The following is a 15,460-nucleotide window of genomic DNA, read 5'->3' on the forward strand; positions in this document are numbered from 1 at the left end:
TTTAGCAAATGCCCTTGTTATCAACAGCAGCCTTTTAAACTCACCTGAGCTAACAGGTATGTGCGCTGGTTACTCTGCTGTGCTTAAAATTTCTTTTTTGGTTTGCTACAATGCCTTTTCTGAAACGTTGTCTCCTTCTGCTGGAACACTGACTTCTTTCATTTAATGCCTGCAGACTATAAAAGAGAACCCAACCCAAAAAGTTTGGTTGATTAGTCTGTGGCATTCTGTTAAACTGTTGCTTATGGCGGTCTCTGTGAGCTTCTCAGCGACATTCAGCCAGCCAGGTATCCTGCCTGCAGTAGATGGAATGTGGCAATGGAACGCTGGCTGCGCGTGTCATAATAGGCTCTGAGCCTTTATATACCTGTGCACAGCAGCAGCCACCTTCAGTCTGCTGCTGGACAGCCAGCAGCAGCAGCAGCAGGAGAGGTATGTAATCAGGAGCCCTCCTGCTAAGGGTAGACAGCTGCTCGTTCCACCCCACCCCCCGCCTTAATTGGTTCTCCTCCCTTCCAACGGTGTTGAGGCGGGTGGGAAGAGCAGGGGGTGAAGGTGCTGTGTTTAAAGAGGTGGAGTTATGCAGATCTAAAACGCGTGGATTGCAGCAGCAGCAAGCCGAAAAGTGCAGGCATGTAAGGGATCTAGAGGTTGACAACATGTCTTCTTAACGGGAGTCCAGGAGCTCATCTCCACAAATGGACTTTTCAGGATCCTTGGGTGGCTCCGTAGTTTGAAACCAATTCTGGTTATCGCTTCTCGGCCTTTTGGCTAAGATCAAGTGTAGTATCTGTTCTTTTAAGAACACAAGAGCTACGATCTACACTTGACGAGAGCGATCGAACTCGGAAGGAGAAGAGCTTCGGATCCCAGCTGACATCGGAGAACGAAGGCGGATATCGGTGGGAGGAAGAAGCTCTAAAGAATCCAGAAGAAGACGAAGACTCGGAGAAGAATCGGGCTGTCCTGTGGAATCTTCGAGGAAGAAAATCATCGAGACAAAGACCTTTCGGGGAATTTGTCCAGAACACGACGGGAGAAGAATCTGCATAGCTCCACCCATTCCGGGAAGAGTTCCAGATCCAGCTCCAAGAAGTAACTGCAGGAGGAAAGCCATGGCAAGCGCTGCGAGGAAGGCCGAAAAGAAGAGCCTGGAGCTGGGGACAGCCAGGAGGGCCCAGCCAGGAGCCGATTCTGACCCCAAGGACTCTGCCTCCACGACGGGCCAGCAGAAGGGACCCCAGAAGCCCCGCCACGAAGCTCCAGCCCTGGAGCCATGGATGCGGCAGACGGTGGCCCTGAAGCTGAAGGAAGTGGATGGGAGGGTGCCGGACATGTCCTCGGACGTGTTCTGCCAGAAGATGCTGCTGGATCGAGGCTTCTCCAGGTCGGACACCCTCAGCATCCAGACCTTCTTGACGGGGATCTTCTTCGTCACCTTCGCCACTGTGAACACCTGCAGGAGGTTCTGGGAAATGGTAAGCGCAAAAGGACCGGATAATTCTTTCTCTGCCTTTACAGGTAGCTGCCCTATCCAGAGGGATGAAAGGAGGATCACGGTCTCCATGCGCAACCCGCACACCCCAGGCCAAGACATCTGTACCTTCCTGAGACGCTTCTGTTTGGTTGTGAAGGAACCCTCTCACATCCTGAATGGACTCGGCTTCTGGACAGGTAAGTGGTCAGTGACCGTTAGACTTCACAGGGACCTGGCGTACTCAGACGGACTTCGGCACCTGCCCCCGACATTCTCCCTGGGCAACTCCTACGGCCTCATCTATTACCCGGACATGCCGCGGAACTGCAGGAGATGCGGCAAGAACGGCCACGAGATGAAGGACTGCAAGGAGGATGCCTGCAGGATTTGTCGAGTGACGGGACACAGCTCGAAGGACTGCCCGAAGAAGACGTCCTGCAACCTGTGTGGGCTGGCGGCTCATCTGTACAAGGATTGCCCCAGGCGTGAGAGATCCTGGGCATCGGTGGTTGCGACGACCCCAGCTACGGAGGACAAGGCCCCGACGACCAGGCCTGTGAAGGTCAAGGACGCGACGACCAAGGCCCCAGCGGCCAAGGCCGAGACGACCAAGGCCAAAGCGGTCAAGGAGTCGGTGGCCAAAGCCCCAGCGACGGTCCCAGCAGCTCCGAAGCAGAAGAAAAAGTCAAAGGAGGGTAAGAGTTCTGTCACCCCTCTCTCGATCCCTCCCCCTGCCACCCCCGTCCAATCCCCCCCCACCCCGGCCACCCCTGCTGAGGATTCCACTTCCTCTTCCTCCTTCCCCTACTCCTCAGCAGGTGTCCTTTCCCCTGCCCCGGCAGCCACTCTCCCTCCCCAGACCATGGTAGCGGTGGAATTAACCTTTCCTCCACCCGCCGCTATCTATTCCGAGGAGGATTTTCCCCTTCTTGTCTCCCCAGTTCCAACCCGGGGAAAGAGGAAGGTGGAGGACAGCCCTGCTACTGAATCCTCCAAAAAGAAGATTCTGGATTTCGTAGGCGAAAAGGAGGATACCCTCCCTGAGCCAGAAGAGATGGAGCACATGGTTGAGACCCTGGTGGCCAAGCCAGAAGAGGAGGAACTGGTGGTCGCCGAGATCGAGGCCGCGCTGCTTGACCAGATGGAGGAAGAGGGCCTGCTGGTGATCCCGTCACCAGCAGTCAACACCGACGAGGGACCACCCGACCGGAGTGGTAACTAAGGTGTATTGCCTGCGCTAACTTTTTCTTTTTTCCCTACATGATGGCTAATATTAACTTATTTTCCATTAATGTCAGGAGCATCAAGGACAAGTTCAGATGTCAGACTATTTATGCCTTCCTTACTTCCCAGTTGTGTGATGTTTATATGTTGCAGGAATGTTCCCTTCCCTCCTCTAGGTCCTTCAAACATCTGGCCAGGGAGTGGTCCCACGGTCCATCCTACTGGTCCGGTGGGGGTGACTGCAAGTCTGCGGGGGTCGCAATTCTGATCAGGGGGGGCGCATTCACGCTTGAGTCCGTCCAGGAGCTCATCTGCGGCAGGGCTCTTGTTGTAGATGGCAACTGGGCGGGAGAACCTGTCAGGTTCATCAACGTGTATGCGTCCCCACTGAAGAATGAGCGTTTGGAGCTTTTCCAGACCCTGCGGCTTCAGCTTGCCACCACCAGGACCTTAGTGATGGCCGGGGATTTCAACTGCCCCATCGAGGAGGACGGTCGTAGTTCTGGCACATCTGCCAAGTTGGACATCACGTCCAAGCTGCTCATCGAGATGGTAACCGAGGCCTCTCTTCAGGACGTGGTGGGCTCCATGGGGAGAGGCTCCACGAACTATTCGTGGAGCCGACCCGATGGCTCACTCCGCTCCAGGATTGACTTTGTGTTCACCTCTCGGGCAGTCAGGCAGAGTAGGCACTCGATGGTCTCCTGCTTCTTCTCCGACCACAGAGCCATTCACTTACAAGGTGTCCTCGGCGACGGTTTTCCGTCCGGCCCCGGCTCCTGGAAGCTGAATTGTGCTCTGCTGGCTCAGGATGAAGTCGTGGAGGAGCTGAGAGCAGCCTACGCAATGTGGCAGTCCTACAAGGGTAGCTTCCAAACAGTCTCTGATTGGTGGGAATATGTTAAACTTGAGTTTCGCTGTTTCTTTCAGGCCAAGGGTCGACAACAGGCGTGTGAGAAGAGGAGGGACTTCAGAGGGCTGCAGCGCGAGCTGCGGTCGCTGCAGGACCTTCTTCACTGCGGCTGGGACGTGAGGGAGGAGCTGGAGGAGACCAAGAAGAGCCTGAAAAGGCACTTTGAGGAGGAGTCCAAGCGAATCATCTTCCGTTCCAAAGTGGAGAATCTGGAGAAGGGTGAGAAATGTAACTCATTCTTTTTCAGGAAACTTCATGCCGGTCACACGCCCCTGAACGAGCTGCGAGACGAGAGCGGAAACATGAGACGTGGGAAGGAGGACGTGATGAGGGTCGTCAGCGACTTCTACAGCGAACTCTACTCCCACAAGACTACCGACCCCGACGCTGCTGATAAGTTCCTGTCAGGTATCACTAACCATCTTGATCCTGCAGGCACGGCAGCCTTGGACAAACCTCTGATGGTGGGCGAATTGCTCTCTGCCGCTAAATCCTTTAGGACCGGCAGGACCCCGGGCAGTGATGGTCTTCCAGCGGAGCTCTATGTAGCGCTGGGAGACCTCATCTGTCCGGACCTGTTGGACCTGTACGAGGAGATGGTGGTGGAGGGTAGAATGCCTCCATCTTTGAGGGAAGGAATGGTCACGATCCTGTACAAGCGGAAGGGAGAGAGGTGCGACCTGAGGAATTGGCGTCCCATCACTCTGCTCAACGTGGACTACAAGATCCTGGCCAAGACGATGGCGACACGACTTAAGACGGTCATCGGACGGATCATCCACCCGGACCAGACCTGCGGCATCCCTGGACGTCGCATCGCAGACAGCCTCGCTCTCGTGCGGGACACGGTCGAGTACATCAAGGTCCGCCGCGCACACGCGGCCCTGGTCTCCTTGGATCAGGAGAAGGCCTTCGACCGGGTTTCCCACGAGTTCATGGGCCGAGCTCTGCACCGGTTAGGTTTGGGTAACATGTTTTGTTCGTATGTCCGTCTGATGTATTTTGATATCCACAGCTCGGTGTTGGTGAACGGCTGGAAGACTGACCCCTTCCCTGTCCTCTCTGGGGTCAGACAAGGCTGCCCTCTATCACCTCTTCTTTTTGTTTGTGTTATAGAACTCTTCGCAGAGGCTATCCGGCAGAATGGAGAGATCAGAGGGATCACCGCACCGGGTCCGGGACGACACGAGGTCAAGTGCTCGCTCTACATGGACGACGTCACCGTCTTCTGCGCTGATCGTGGTTCAGTCGACGCCCTCGTCCAGACGTGTGAGAGGTTCGGCCGGGCTTCAGGGGCCAAAGTCAACTGCAGGAAGTCGGAAGCCATGCTCTTCGGGGATTGGCAGCCGGCCTCCTCCGCCCCCTTCCCCTTCAACATTCAACCGGATTTCCTCAAGGTGCTGGGAGTCTGGTTCGGGAAGGAAGGAGCGGCCCTCAAGTCCTGGCAAGAACGCTTGGCCAAGGTGAAGCAACGGATCGGACTCTGGAGCCTCAGACACCTCACTTGTGAGGGTAAGGCACTCGTCCTTCGTAATGAGGTCCTGCCCGTCTTGCAGTACACGGCGCAGGCCTGGCCCCCACACGTCACTGTGTGCAGGGCCATTACCAGGACAGTGTTTCACTTTGTCTGGGGATCCAAGATGGACAGAGTCAGGCGGGCCGTCATGTACAAGGAGCCTCGCAAGGGTGGGAAGGGCGTTCCAGATATCCCCACCCTCCTGCGATCCTCTTTTGTGTGTGATTGTGTCCGCCGGACTTTGCAAGTCAAGAATGGCTCCGCGGGCAGGTCCATGTCTCGCTTCTTCCTGCTTCCTCTTTGGAGGCGACTCGGCTGGTACAAGTGGGACAGCTCCTTCCCCTACAACTGGACGACGCCATGGTTCTACGGAGACGTCGTTCGATTTGTGGGGGAGCATCAACTGGAGGGACTCAAGCCCGACTTGTGGAAGCCCAAAACTATCCACAAGCTAATCAGAGCCAAGGATGACGTGGAGAACATCACAGGACTTCACCAGGACACGCTGGAGACTGTGTGGACAAATGTGTCGTCTGACAGGCTGACCAACGGGCACAAGGACTTGTCGTGGATGGCGATTCAGGGCGGACTGCCCGTCCGGTCATTCATGCATGCCCGGAACCTGTGCAAGACCCGGTACTGCCCAAGGTGCCCCTTCGTGGAGGAAACATCTTTGCACACTTTTTGGGACTGCGGATTTGCACAGCGCCTATTGACTGCACTTGAGGACGACCTGAGGAACTCTGTCCCCAGGGCGAGCCTATCGCACCATTCTGTGCTTTACGGACTCTTCCCTGGGGTTCATACCGTCGGAGCCATCCAGGAGGCTTGGCGCCTTATGAACTGCTTCAAGGATGCCGTTTGGGTCGCCAGGAACCGGCTCATCTTGAGGAGGGAGAGGATGTCCATCCAGGACTGCCGCAGGCTGATCCACAGCCTGCTCAGAGACTATTCCATCATGGACGGTCCGGAGGACGAGGACGAGGACTAAACCCCTCCTCCCCCTCTCCCCTTATGTGTCTTGTCTTTCAATAAAGCTTCGGGCCTGTGATTTTCCCCTCCCCATCCCCTTTTTCCCAATCCCCATCCCTTATCACGGTTCGTCGTACTGTATTGATTGACATGCTTTTTCTTTCAGATTGAGTGTTTTGTGTAGCATAGGGGTGTGATGTGTCTAGTTTGTGCGTCGTATCCTCATGCTATGTAAATATGATGTAGAATTCTGTGTGTACTGGGCTGCGGCACTGTACACTGTCTGTTAACTTATTTTTTGTGCTAATAAAAGATATATTCAATCAAAAAAATCTGTTCTTATCAGTTTAATATCTGATACGTCCCCTATCTGGGGACCATATATTAAATGGATTTTTAGAACAGGGAGATGGAAAAAGAGCTTGCTCTGTCCACTCCACGCATTGACCTGGTATTGCAGTATCTCCAGGACCGGTGCACCCCTTCTTTAATGCAGTTTCTAAAATCAGAAAGAATTGAATTCAATGTTTTTTGTTCATTTTGCTTGTTTGTCGGATTTTGGGATGGACTCTTTGGCTTTGCTTTTCTTCTCCTCATTGGATTTTTCATGTTCAAAGTTGCAGAAGCCAGATTACAAGCTCATTTTGGTTCAACTTCAGCAACTGTGCATTGCATTGCCATGTAATGTGATGCAATGCTATCTTTCTAGCTCTCCCTTTTTACTTCCTTTTGGATAAACAGACATATTAGGCAAGCATTTTGGAGCTTTCACCTAAATAACTACAGGTGGTGAGATAAGCTGCACAATATAATTGACCTTTCAGTATATTGTTGCACACACACCATCTATTTAGCAAATGCCCTTGTTATCAACAGCAGCCTTTTAAACTCACCTGAGCTAACAGGTATGTGCGCTGGTTACTCTGCTGCGCTTAAAATTTCTTTTTTGGTTTGCTACAATGCCTTTTCTGAAACGTTGTCTCCTTCTGCTGGAACACTGACTTCTTTCATTTAATGCCTGCAGACTACAAAAGAGAACCCAACCCAAAAAGTTTGGTTGATTAGTCTGTGGCATTCTGTTAAACTGTTGCTTATGGCGGTCTCTGTGAGCTTCTCAGCGACATTCAGCCAGCCAGGTATCCTGCCTGCAGTAGATGGAATGTGGCAATGGAACGCTGGCTGCGCGTGTCATAATAGGCTCTGAGCCTTTATATACCTGTGCACAGCAGCAGCCACCTTCAGTCTGCTGCTGGACAGCCAGCAGCAGCAGCAGCAGGAGAGGTATGTAATCAGGAGCCCTCCTGCTAAGGGTAGACAGCTGCTCGTTCCACCCCACCCCCCGCCTTAATTGGTTCTCCTCCCTTCCAACGGTGTTGAGGCGGGTGGGAACAGCAGGGGGTGAAGGTGCTGTGTTTAAAGAGGTGGAGTTATGCAGATCTAAAACGCGTGGATTGCAGCAGCAGCAAGCCGAAAAGTGCAGGCATGTAAGGGATCTAGAGGTTGACAACATGTCTTCTTAACGGGTGTCCAGGAGCTCATCTCCACAAATGGACTTTTCAGGATCCTTGGGTGGCTCCGTAGTTTGAAACCAATTCTGGTTATCGCTTCTCGGCCTTTTGGCTAAGATCAAGTGTAGTATCTGTTCTTATCAGTTTAATATCTGATACGTCCCCTATCTGGGGACCATATATTAAATGGATTTTTAGAACAGGGAGATGGAAAAAGAGCTTGCTCTGTCCACTCCACGCATTGACCTGGTATTGCAGTATCTCCAGGACCGGTGCACCCCTTCTTTAATGCAGTTTCTAAAATCAGAAAGAATTGAATTCAATGTTTGTTGTTCATTTTGCTTGTTTGTCGGATTTTGGGATGGACTCTTTGGCTTTGCTTTTCTTCTCCTCATTGGATTTTTCATGTTCAAAGTTGCAGAAGCCAGATTACAAGCTCATTTTGGTTCAACTTCAGCAACTGTGCATTGCATTGCCATGTAATGTGATGCAATGCTATCTTTCTAGCTCTCCCTTTTTACTTCCTTTTGGATAAACAGACATATTAGGCAAGCATTTTGGAGCTTTCACCTAAATAACTACAGGTGGTGAGATAAGCTGCACAATATAATTGACCTTTCAGTATATTGTTGCACACACACCATCTATTTAGCAAATGCCCTTGTTATCAACAGCAGCCTTTTAAACTCACCTGAGCTAACAGGTATGTGCGCTGGTTACTCTGCTGCGCTTAAAATTTCTTTTTTGGTTTGCTACAATGCCTTTTCTGAAACGTTGTCTCCTTCTGCTGGAACACTGACTTCTTTCATTTAATGCCTGCAGACTATAAAAGAGAACCCAACCCAAAAAGTTTGGTTGATTAGTCTGTGGCATTCTGTTAAACTGTTGCTTATGGCGGTCTCTGTGAGCTTCTCAGCGACATTCAGCCAGCCAGGTATCCTGCCTGCAGTAGATGGAATGTGGCAATGGAACGCTGGCTGCGCGTGTCATAATAGGCTCTGAGCCTTTATATACCTGTGCACAGCAGCAGCCACCTTCAGTCTGCTGCTGGACAGCCAGCAGCAGCAGCAGGAGAGGTATGTAATCAGGAGCCCTCCTGCTAAGGGTAGACAGCTGCTCGTTCCACCCCACCCCCCGCCTTAATTGGTTCTCCTCCCTTCCAACGGTGTTGAGGCGGGTGGGAACAGCAGGGGGTGAAGGTGCTGTGTTTAAAGAGGTGGAGTTATGCAGATCTAAAACGCGTGGATTGCAGCAGCAGCAAGCCGAAAAGTGCAGGCATGTAAGGGATCTAGAGGTTGACAACATGTCTTCTTAACGGGAGTCCAGGAGCTCATCTCCACAAATGGACTTTTCAGGATCCTTGGGTGGCTCCGTAGTTTGAAACCAATTCTGGTTATCGCTTCTCGGCCTTTTGGCTAAGATCAGGTGCAGTGATCTACCAGTTGCTGCCTTGGCCTTGGCTAGGAGGTGCCCAGGGTACCCGGCTCCTTGGCCTGGGGGGATCGCTTTGTCTAACGGCAGGGCTTCACCCTACTGCTGCTATTGGGGAGTCGGATTAGTCCCTGGGCAACGAGAGGCGATCATCGTGTCACCACACATAGCTGTGGGGGGCAGTTCTTTTGGAGGAAGAAGATGGAGTTGACGAGGAAGAGGAACTGTTTACGGTTCTATGTGAAGACGGAGTTGGAGGATTTTTCGTTGGAGGAGAATCAGATCTTGGATATTCTGTTCAAGTATGGGACGATCATTGAAGAGGACATTTTTTGTATGCAAGAAATCAAGTTTAAAAAGGTATTTGACGTAACACTGAAGTCTGAAGAAAAGTGTATTTGTCTTCTCAAGAATTGGGAAGGAAAAGAAATTGGAGTTAATGCTCTTTTTGCTGGAAGGCCGAAAAAGGTGGTTATCTGTATGGATGACCCCTTTGTAGAGATGGAGGAAGTGATGGAGTTTTTGAAGCCATGGAGTATTTTGGTAAAATTCCAGAAGGACTACTTAAATAAAGTGGGAGTCTGGAATGGGAAGAGAAGTTTCCTAGTTTGGGAAAATGGACAAAATGAACTAAGTTTAGGAAGGATTGTTATAAATGGTAAATGTGGATTCAGTTATGTGGAAAATGGTAAAAGAAGAATTGATAATGGGGAACCTGGATTTTGTTATGAGGAAGGTGGGAAAAAAGAGGAGAAAGGGAAAAAGATATTTGAAGAATCGTTTGAAGATTGTAAAGAGAAAGAAGACAAAGATATACAAGTAGTTGAAAATAAGAAGGAGTTTGTGGGAGAGAAGCAGGAGTTCTCAGGAGTTGGGGACTCTATGTTTTGCAGACTGGAGAGAGTACCTAGAAGTAAAGACGTTAAGGAAAAAAGGAAGGTGGATGATAAGGGAAAAGAGAAAGTAATGCAGGATTGTGTTGATACCAGTGCTGAAGCTGAAGAAGATGAAAAGATTTTGCTGCAAGGTTTTGACTGGAAATTGTTGGACATGTCATGGAGGAAGAAGAAACGTGGAAGAAGAAAAATGTTGAGTTGATGTTTTTGTTGGAAGTTTTTTGTTGTTGATGTAAGGATATGTTATGTTATGTTTTATTTATTAATTATCATTAAATTTTCTTAAAAAAAACAAAAAGTTGAATTCGGATGATGAAGGCGTAGGCGACATTTTTTTGGTTATCCATGCAAATGGAATTTAATTTATGTCGCGTCTTCTGACGCATTCAATTAAAAAAAAAATCTGTTCTTATCAGTTTAATATCTGATACGTCCCCTATCTGGGGACCATATATTAAATGGATTTTTAGAACAGGGAGATGGAAAAAGAGCTTGCTCTGTCCACTCCACGCATTGACCTGGTATTGCAGTATCTCCAGGACCGGTGCACCCCTTCTTTAATGCAGTTTCTAAAATCAGAAAGAATTGAATTCAATGTTTTTTGTTCATTTTGCTTGTTTGTCGGATTTTGGGATGGACTCTTTGGCTTTGCTTTTCTTCTCCTCATTGGATTTTTCATGTTCAAAGTTGCAGAAGCCAGATTACAAGCTCATTTTGGTTCAACTTCAGCAACTGTGCATTGCATTGCCATGTAATGTGATGCAATGCTATCTTTCTAGCTCTCCCTTTTTACTTCCTTTTGGATAAACAGACATATTAGGCAAGCATTTTGGAGCTTTCACCTAAATAACTACAGGTGGTGAGATAAGCTGCACAATATAATTGACCTTTCAGTATATTGTTGCACACACACCATCTATTTAGCAAATGCCCTTGTTATCAACAGCAGCCTTTTAAACTCACCTGAGCTAACAGGTATGTGCGCTGGTTACTCTGCTGCGCTTAAAATTTCTTTTTTGGTTTGCTACAATGCCTTTTCTGAAACATTGTCTCCTTCTGCTGGAACACTGACTTCTTTCATTTAATGCCTGCAGACTATAAAAGAGAACCCAACCCAAAAAGTTTGGTTGATTAGTCTGTGGCATTCTGTTAAACTGTTGCTTATGGCGGTCTCTGTGAGCTTCTCAGCGACATTCAGCCAGCCAGGTATCCTGCCTGCAGTAGATGGAATGTGGCAATGGAACGCTGGCTGCGCGTGTCATAATAGGCTCTGAGCCTTTATATACCTGTGCACAGCAGCAGCCACCTTCAGTCTGCTGCTGGACAGCCAGCAGCAGCAGCAGCAGGAGAGGTATGTAATCAGGAGCCCTCCTGCTAAGGGTAGACAGCTGCTCGTTCCACCCCACCCCCCGCCTTAATTGGTTCTCCTCCCTTCCAACGGTGTTGAGGCGGGTGGGAACAGCAGGGGGTGAAGGTGCTGTGTTTAAAGAGGTGGAGTTATGCAGATCTAAAACGCGTGGATTGCAGCAGCAGCAAGCCGAAAAGTGCAGGCATGTAAGGGATCTAGAGGTTGACAACATGTCTTCTTAACGGGAGTCCAGGAGCTCATCTCCACAAATGGACTTTTCAGGATCCTTGGGTGGCTCCGTAGTTTGAAACCAATTCTGGTTATCGCTTCTCGGCCTTTTGGCTAAGATCAAGTGTAGTATCTGTTCTTATCAGTTTAATATCTGATACGTCCCCTATCTGGGGACCATATATTAAATGGATTTTTAGAACAGGGAGATGGAAAAAGAGCTTGCTCTGTCCACTCCACGCATTGACCTGGTATTGCAGTATCTCCAGGACCGGTGCACCCCTTCTTTAATGCAGTTTCTAAAATCAGAAAGAATTGAATTCAATGTTTTTTGTTCATTTTGCTTGTTTGTCGGATTTTGGGATGGACTCTTTGGCTTTGCTTTTCTTCTCCTCATTGGATTTTTCATGTTCAAAGTTGCAGAAGCCAGATTACAAGCTCATTTTGGTTCAACTTCAGCAACTGTGCATTGCATTGCCATGTAATGTGATGCAATGCTATCTTTCTAGCTCTCCCTTTTTACTTCCTTTTGGATAAACAGACATATTAGGCAAGCATTTTGGAGCTTTAACCTAAATAACTACAGGTGGTGAGATAAGCTGCACAATATAATTGACCTTTCAGTATATTGTTGCACACACACCATCTATTTAGCAAATGCCCTTGTTATCAACAGCAGCCTTTTAAACTCACCTGAGCTAACAGGTATGTGCGCTGGTTACTCTGCTGCGCTTAAAATTTCTTTTTTGGTTTGCTACAATGCCTTTTCTGAAACGTTGTCTCCTTCTGCTGGAACACTGACTTCTTTCATTTAATGCCTGCAGACTATAAAAGAGAACCCAACCCAAAAAGTTTGGTTGATTAGTCTGTGGTATTCTGTTAAACTGTTGCTTATGGCGGTCTCTGTGAGCTTCTCAGCGACATTCAGCCAGCCAGGTATCCTGCCTGCAGTAGATGGAATGTGGCAATGGAACGCTGGCTGCGCGTGTCATAATAGGCTCTGAGCCTTTATATACCTGTGCACAGCAGCAGCCACCTTCAGTCTGCTGCTGGACAGCCAGCAGCAGCAGCAGCAGGAGAGGTATGTAATCAGGAGCCCTCCTGCTAAGGGTAGACAGCTGCTCGTTCCACCCCACCCCCCGCCTTAATTGGTTCTCCTCCCTTCCAACGGTGTTGAGGCGGGTGGGAACAGCAGGGGGTGAAGGTGCTGTGTTTAAAGAGGTGGAGTTATGCAGATCTAAAACGCGTGGATTGCAGCAGCAGCAAGCCGAAAAGTGCAAGCATGTAAGGGATCTAGAGGTTGACAACATGTCTTCTTAACGGGAGTCCAGGAGCTCATCTCCACAAATGGACTTTTCAGGATCCTTGGGTGGCTCCGTAGTTTGAAACCAATTCTGGTTATCGCTTCTCGGCCTTTTGGCTAAGATCAAGTGTAGTATCTGTTCTTATCAGTTTAATATCTGATACGTCCCCTATCTGGGGACCATATATTAAATGGATTTTTAGAACAGGGAGATGGAAAAAGAGCTTGCTCTGTTCACTCCACGCATTGACCTGGTATTGCAGTATCTCCAGGACCGGTGCACCCCTTCTTTAATGCAGTTTCTAAAATCAGAAAGAATTGAATTCAATGTTTTTTGTTCATTTTGCTTGTTTGTCGGATTTTGGGATGGACTCTTTGGCTTTGCTTTTCTTCTCCTCATTGGATTTTTCATGTTCAAAGTTGCAGAAGCCAGATTACAAGCTCATTTTGGTTCAACTTCAGCAACTGTGCATTGCATTGCCATGTAATGTGATGCAATGCTATCTTTCTAGCTCTCCCTTTTTACTTCCTTTTGGATAAACAGACATATTAGGCAAGCATTTTGGAGCTTTCACCTAAATAACTACAGGTGGTGAGATAAGCTGCACAATATAATTGACCTTTCAGTATATTGTTGCACACACACCATCTATTTAGCAAATGCCCTTGTTATCAACAGCAGCCTTTTAAACTCACCTGAGCTAACAGGTATGTGCGCTGGTTACTCTGCTGCGCTTAAAATTTCTTTTTTGGTTTGCTACAATGCCTTTTCTGAAACGTTGTCTCCTTCTGCTGGAACACTGACTTCTTTCATTTAATGCCTGCAGACTATAAAAGAGAACCCAACCCAAAAAGTTTGGTTGATTAGTCTGTGGCATTCTGTTAAACTGTTGCTTATGGCGGTCTCTGTGAGCTTCTCAGCGACATTCAGCCAGCCAGGTATCCTGCCTGCAGTAGATGGAATGTGGCAATGGAACGCTGGCTGCGCGTGTCATAATAGGCTCTGAGCCTTTATATACCTGTGCACAGCAGCAGCCACCTTCAGTCTGCTGCTGGACAGCCAGCAGCAGCAGCAGCAGGAGAGGTATGTAATCAGGAGCCCTCCTGCTAAGGGTAGACAGCTGCTCGTTCCACCCCACCCCCCGCCTTAATTGGTTCTCCTCCCTTCCAACGGTGTTGAGGCGGGTGGGAACAGCAGGGGGTGAAGGTGCTGTGTTTAAAGAGGTGGAGTTATGCAGATCTAAAACGCGTGGATTGCAGCAGCAGCAAGCCGAAAAGTGCAGGCATGTAAGGGATTTAGAGGTTGACAACATGTCTTCTTAACGGGAGTCCAGGAGCTCATCTCCACAAATGGACTTTTCAGGATCCTTGGGTGGCTCCGTAGTTTGAAACCAATTCTGGTTATCGCTTCTCGGCCTTTTGGCTAAGATCAAGTGTAGTATCTGTTCTTATCAGTTTAATATCTGATACGTCCCCTATCTGGGGACCATATATTAAATGGATTTTTAGAACAGGGAGATGGAAAAAGAGCTTGCTCTGTCCACTCCACGCATTGACCTGGTATTGCAGTATCTCCAGGACCGGTGCACCCCTTCTTTAATGCAGTTTCTAAAATCAGAAAGAATTGAATTCAATGTTTTTTGTTCATTTTGCTTGTTTGTCGGATTTTGGGATGGACTCTTTGGCTTTGCTTTTCTTCTTCTCATTGGATTTTTCATGTTCAAAGTTGCAGAAGCCAGATTACAAGCTCATTTTGGTTCAACTTCAGCAACTGTGCATTGCATTGCCATGTAATGTGATGCAATGCTATCTTTCTAGCTCTCCCTTTTTACTTCCTTTTGGATAAACAGACATATTAGGCAAGCATTTTGGAGCTTTCACCTAAATAACTACAGGTGGTGAGATAAGCTGCACAATATAATTGACCTTTCAGTATATTGTTGCACACACACCATCTATTTAGCAAATGCCCTTGTTATCAACAGCAGCCTTTTAAACTCACCTGAGCTAACAGGTATGTGCGCTGGTTACTCTGCTGCGCTTAAAATTTCTTTTTTGGTTTGCTACAATGCCTTTTCTGAAACGTTGTCTCCTTCTGCTGGAACACTGACTTCTTTCATTTAATGCCTGCAGACTATAAAAGAGAACCCAACCCAAAAAGTTTGGTTGATTAGTCTGTGGCATTCTGTTAAACTGTTGCTTATGGCGGTCTCTGTGAGCTTCTCAGCGACATTCAGCCAGCCAGGTATCCTGCCTGCAGTAGATGGAATGTGGCAATGGAACGCTGGCTGCGCGTGTCATAATAGGCTCTGAGCCTTTATATACCTGTGCACAGCAGCAGCCACCTTCAGTCTGCTGCTGGACAGCCAGCAGCAGCAGCAGCAGGAGAGGTATGTAATCAGGAGCCCTCCTGCTAAGGGTAGACAGCTGCTCGTTCCACCCCACCCCCCGCCTTAATTGGTTCTCCTCCCTTCCAACGGTGTTGAGGCGGGTGGGAACAGCAGGGGGTGAAGGTGCTGTGTTTAAAGAGGTGGAGTTATGCAGATCTAAAACGCGTGGATTGCAGCAGCAGCAAGCCGAAAAGTGCAGGCATGTAAGGGATCTAGAGGTTGACAACATGTCTTCTTAACGGGAGTCCAGGAGC

General features: G+C 48.8%; 6 non-coding genes and 1 pseudogene across 6 annotated transcripts; all 7 read left to right on the forward strand.

Moving 5' to 3' along the window:
- The first annotated feature begins 751 nt into the window (after nt 1-751).
- LOC141151049 (U2 spliceosomal RNA) lies at nt 752-829 on the forward strand (annotated as a pseudogene).
- Nucleotides 830-6,393: 5,564 nt separating this feature from the next.
- Nucleotides 6,394-6,587, forward strand: LOC141150272 (U2 spliceosomal RNA). The gene has a single exon (XR_012246529.1). It is a non-coding gene; the product is annotated as a U2 spliceosomal RNA (small nuclear RNA).
- Nucleotides 6,588-7,702: 1,115 nt separating this feature from the next.
- LOC141275522 (U2 spliceosomal RNA) lies at nt 7,703-7,893 on the forward strand. Its single transcript, XR_012323759.1, has one exon. It is a non-coding gene; the product is annotated as a U2 spliceosomal RNA (small nuclear RNA).
- A 2,405-nt stretch (nt 7,894-10,298) lies between these two features.
- On the forward strand, nt 10,299-10,492 carry LOC141150338 (U2 spliceosomal RNA). The gene has a single exon (XR_012246578.1). It is a non-coding gene; the product is annotated as a U2 spliceosomal RNA (small nuclear RNA).
- Nucleotides 10,493-11,607: 1,115 nt separating this feature from the next.
- On the forward strand, nt 11,608-11,798 carry LOC141275523 (U2 spliceosomal RNA). Its single transcript, XR_012323760.1, has one exon. It is a non-coding gene; the product is annotated as a U2 spliceosomal RNA (small nuclear RNA).
- A 1,115-nt stretch (nt 11,799-12,913) lies between these two features.
- Nucleotides 12,914-13,104, forward strand: LOC141149587 (U2 spliceosomal RNA). Its single transcript, XR_012245879.1, has one exon. It is a non-coding gene; the product is annotated as a U2 spliceosomal RNA (small nuclear RNA).
- A 1,115-nt stretch (nt 13,105-14,219) lies between these two features.
- Nucleotides 14,220-14,410, forward strand: LOC141275525 (U2 spliceosomal RNA). The gene has a single exon (XR_012323761.1). It is a non-coding gene; the product is annotated as a U2 spliceosomal RNA (small nuclear RNA).
- Nucleotides 14,411-15,460: the final 1,050 nt, after the last annotated feature.

Source organism: Phyllobates terribilis, unplaced genomic scaffold (genome assembly GCF_046119375.1).
Source record: "Phyllobates terribilis strain yellow unplaced genomic scaffold, ASM4611937v1 Scaffold_5__5_contigs__length_657084704, whole genome shotgun sequence".
Taxonomy (NCBI): domain Eukaryota; kingdom Metazoa; phylum Chordata; class Amphibia; order Anura; family Dendrobatidae; genus Phyllobates; species Phyllobates terribilis.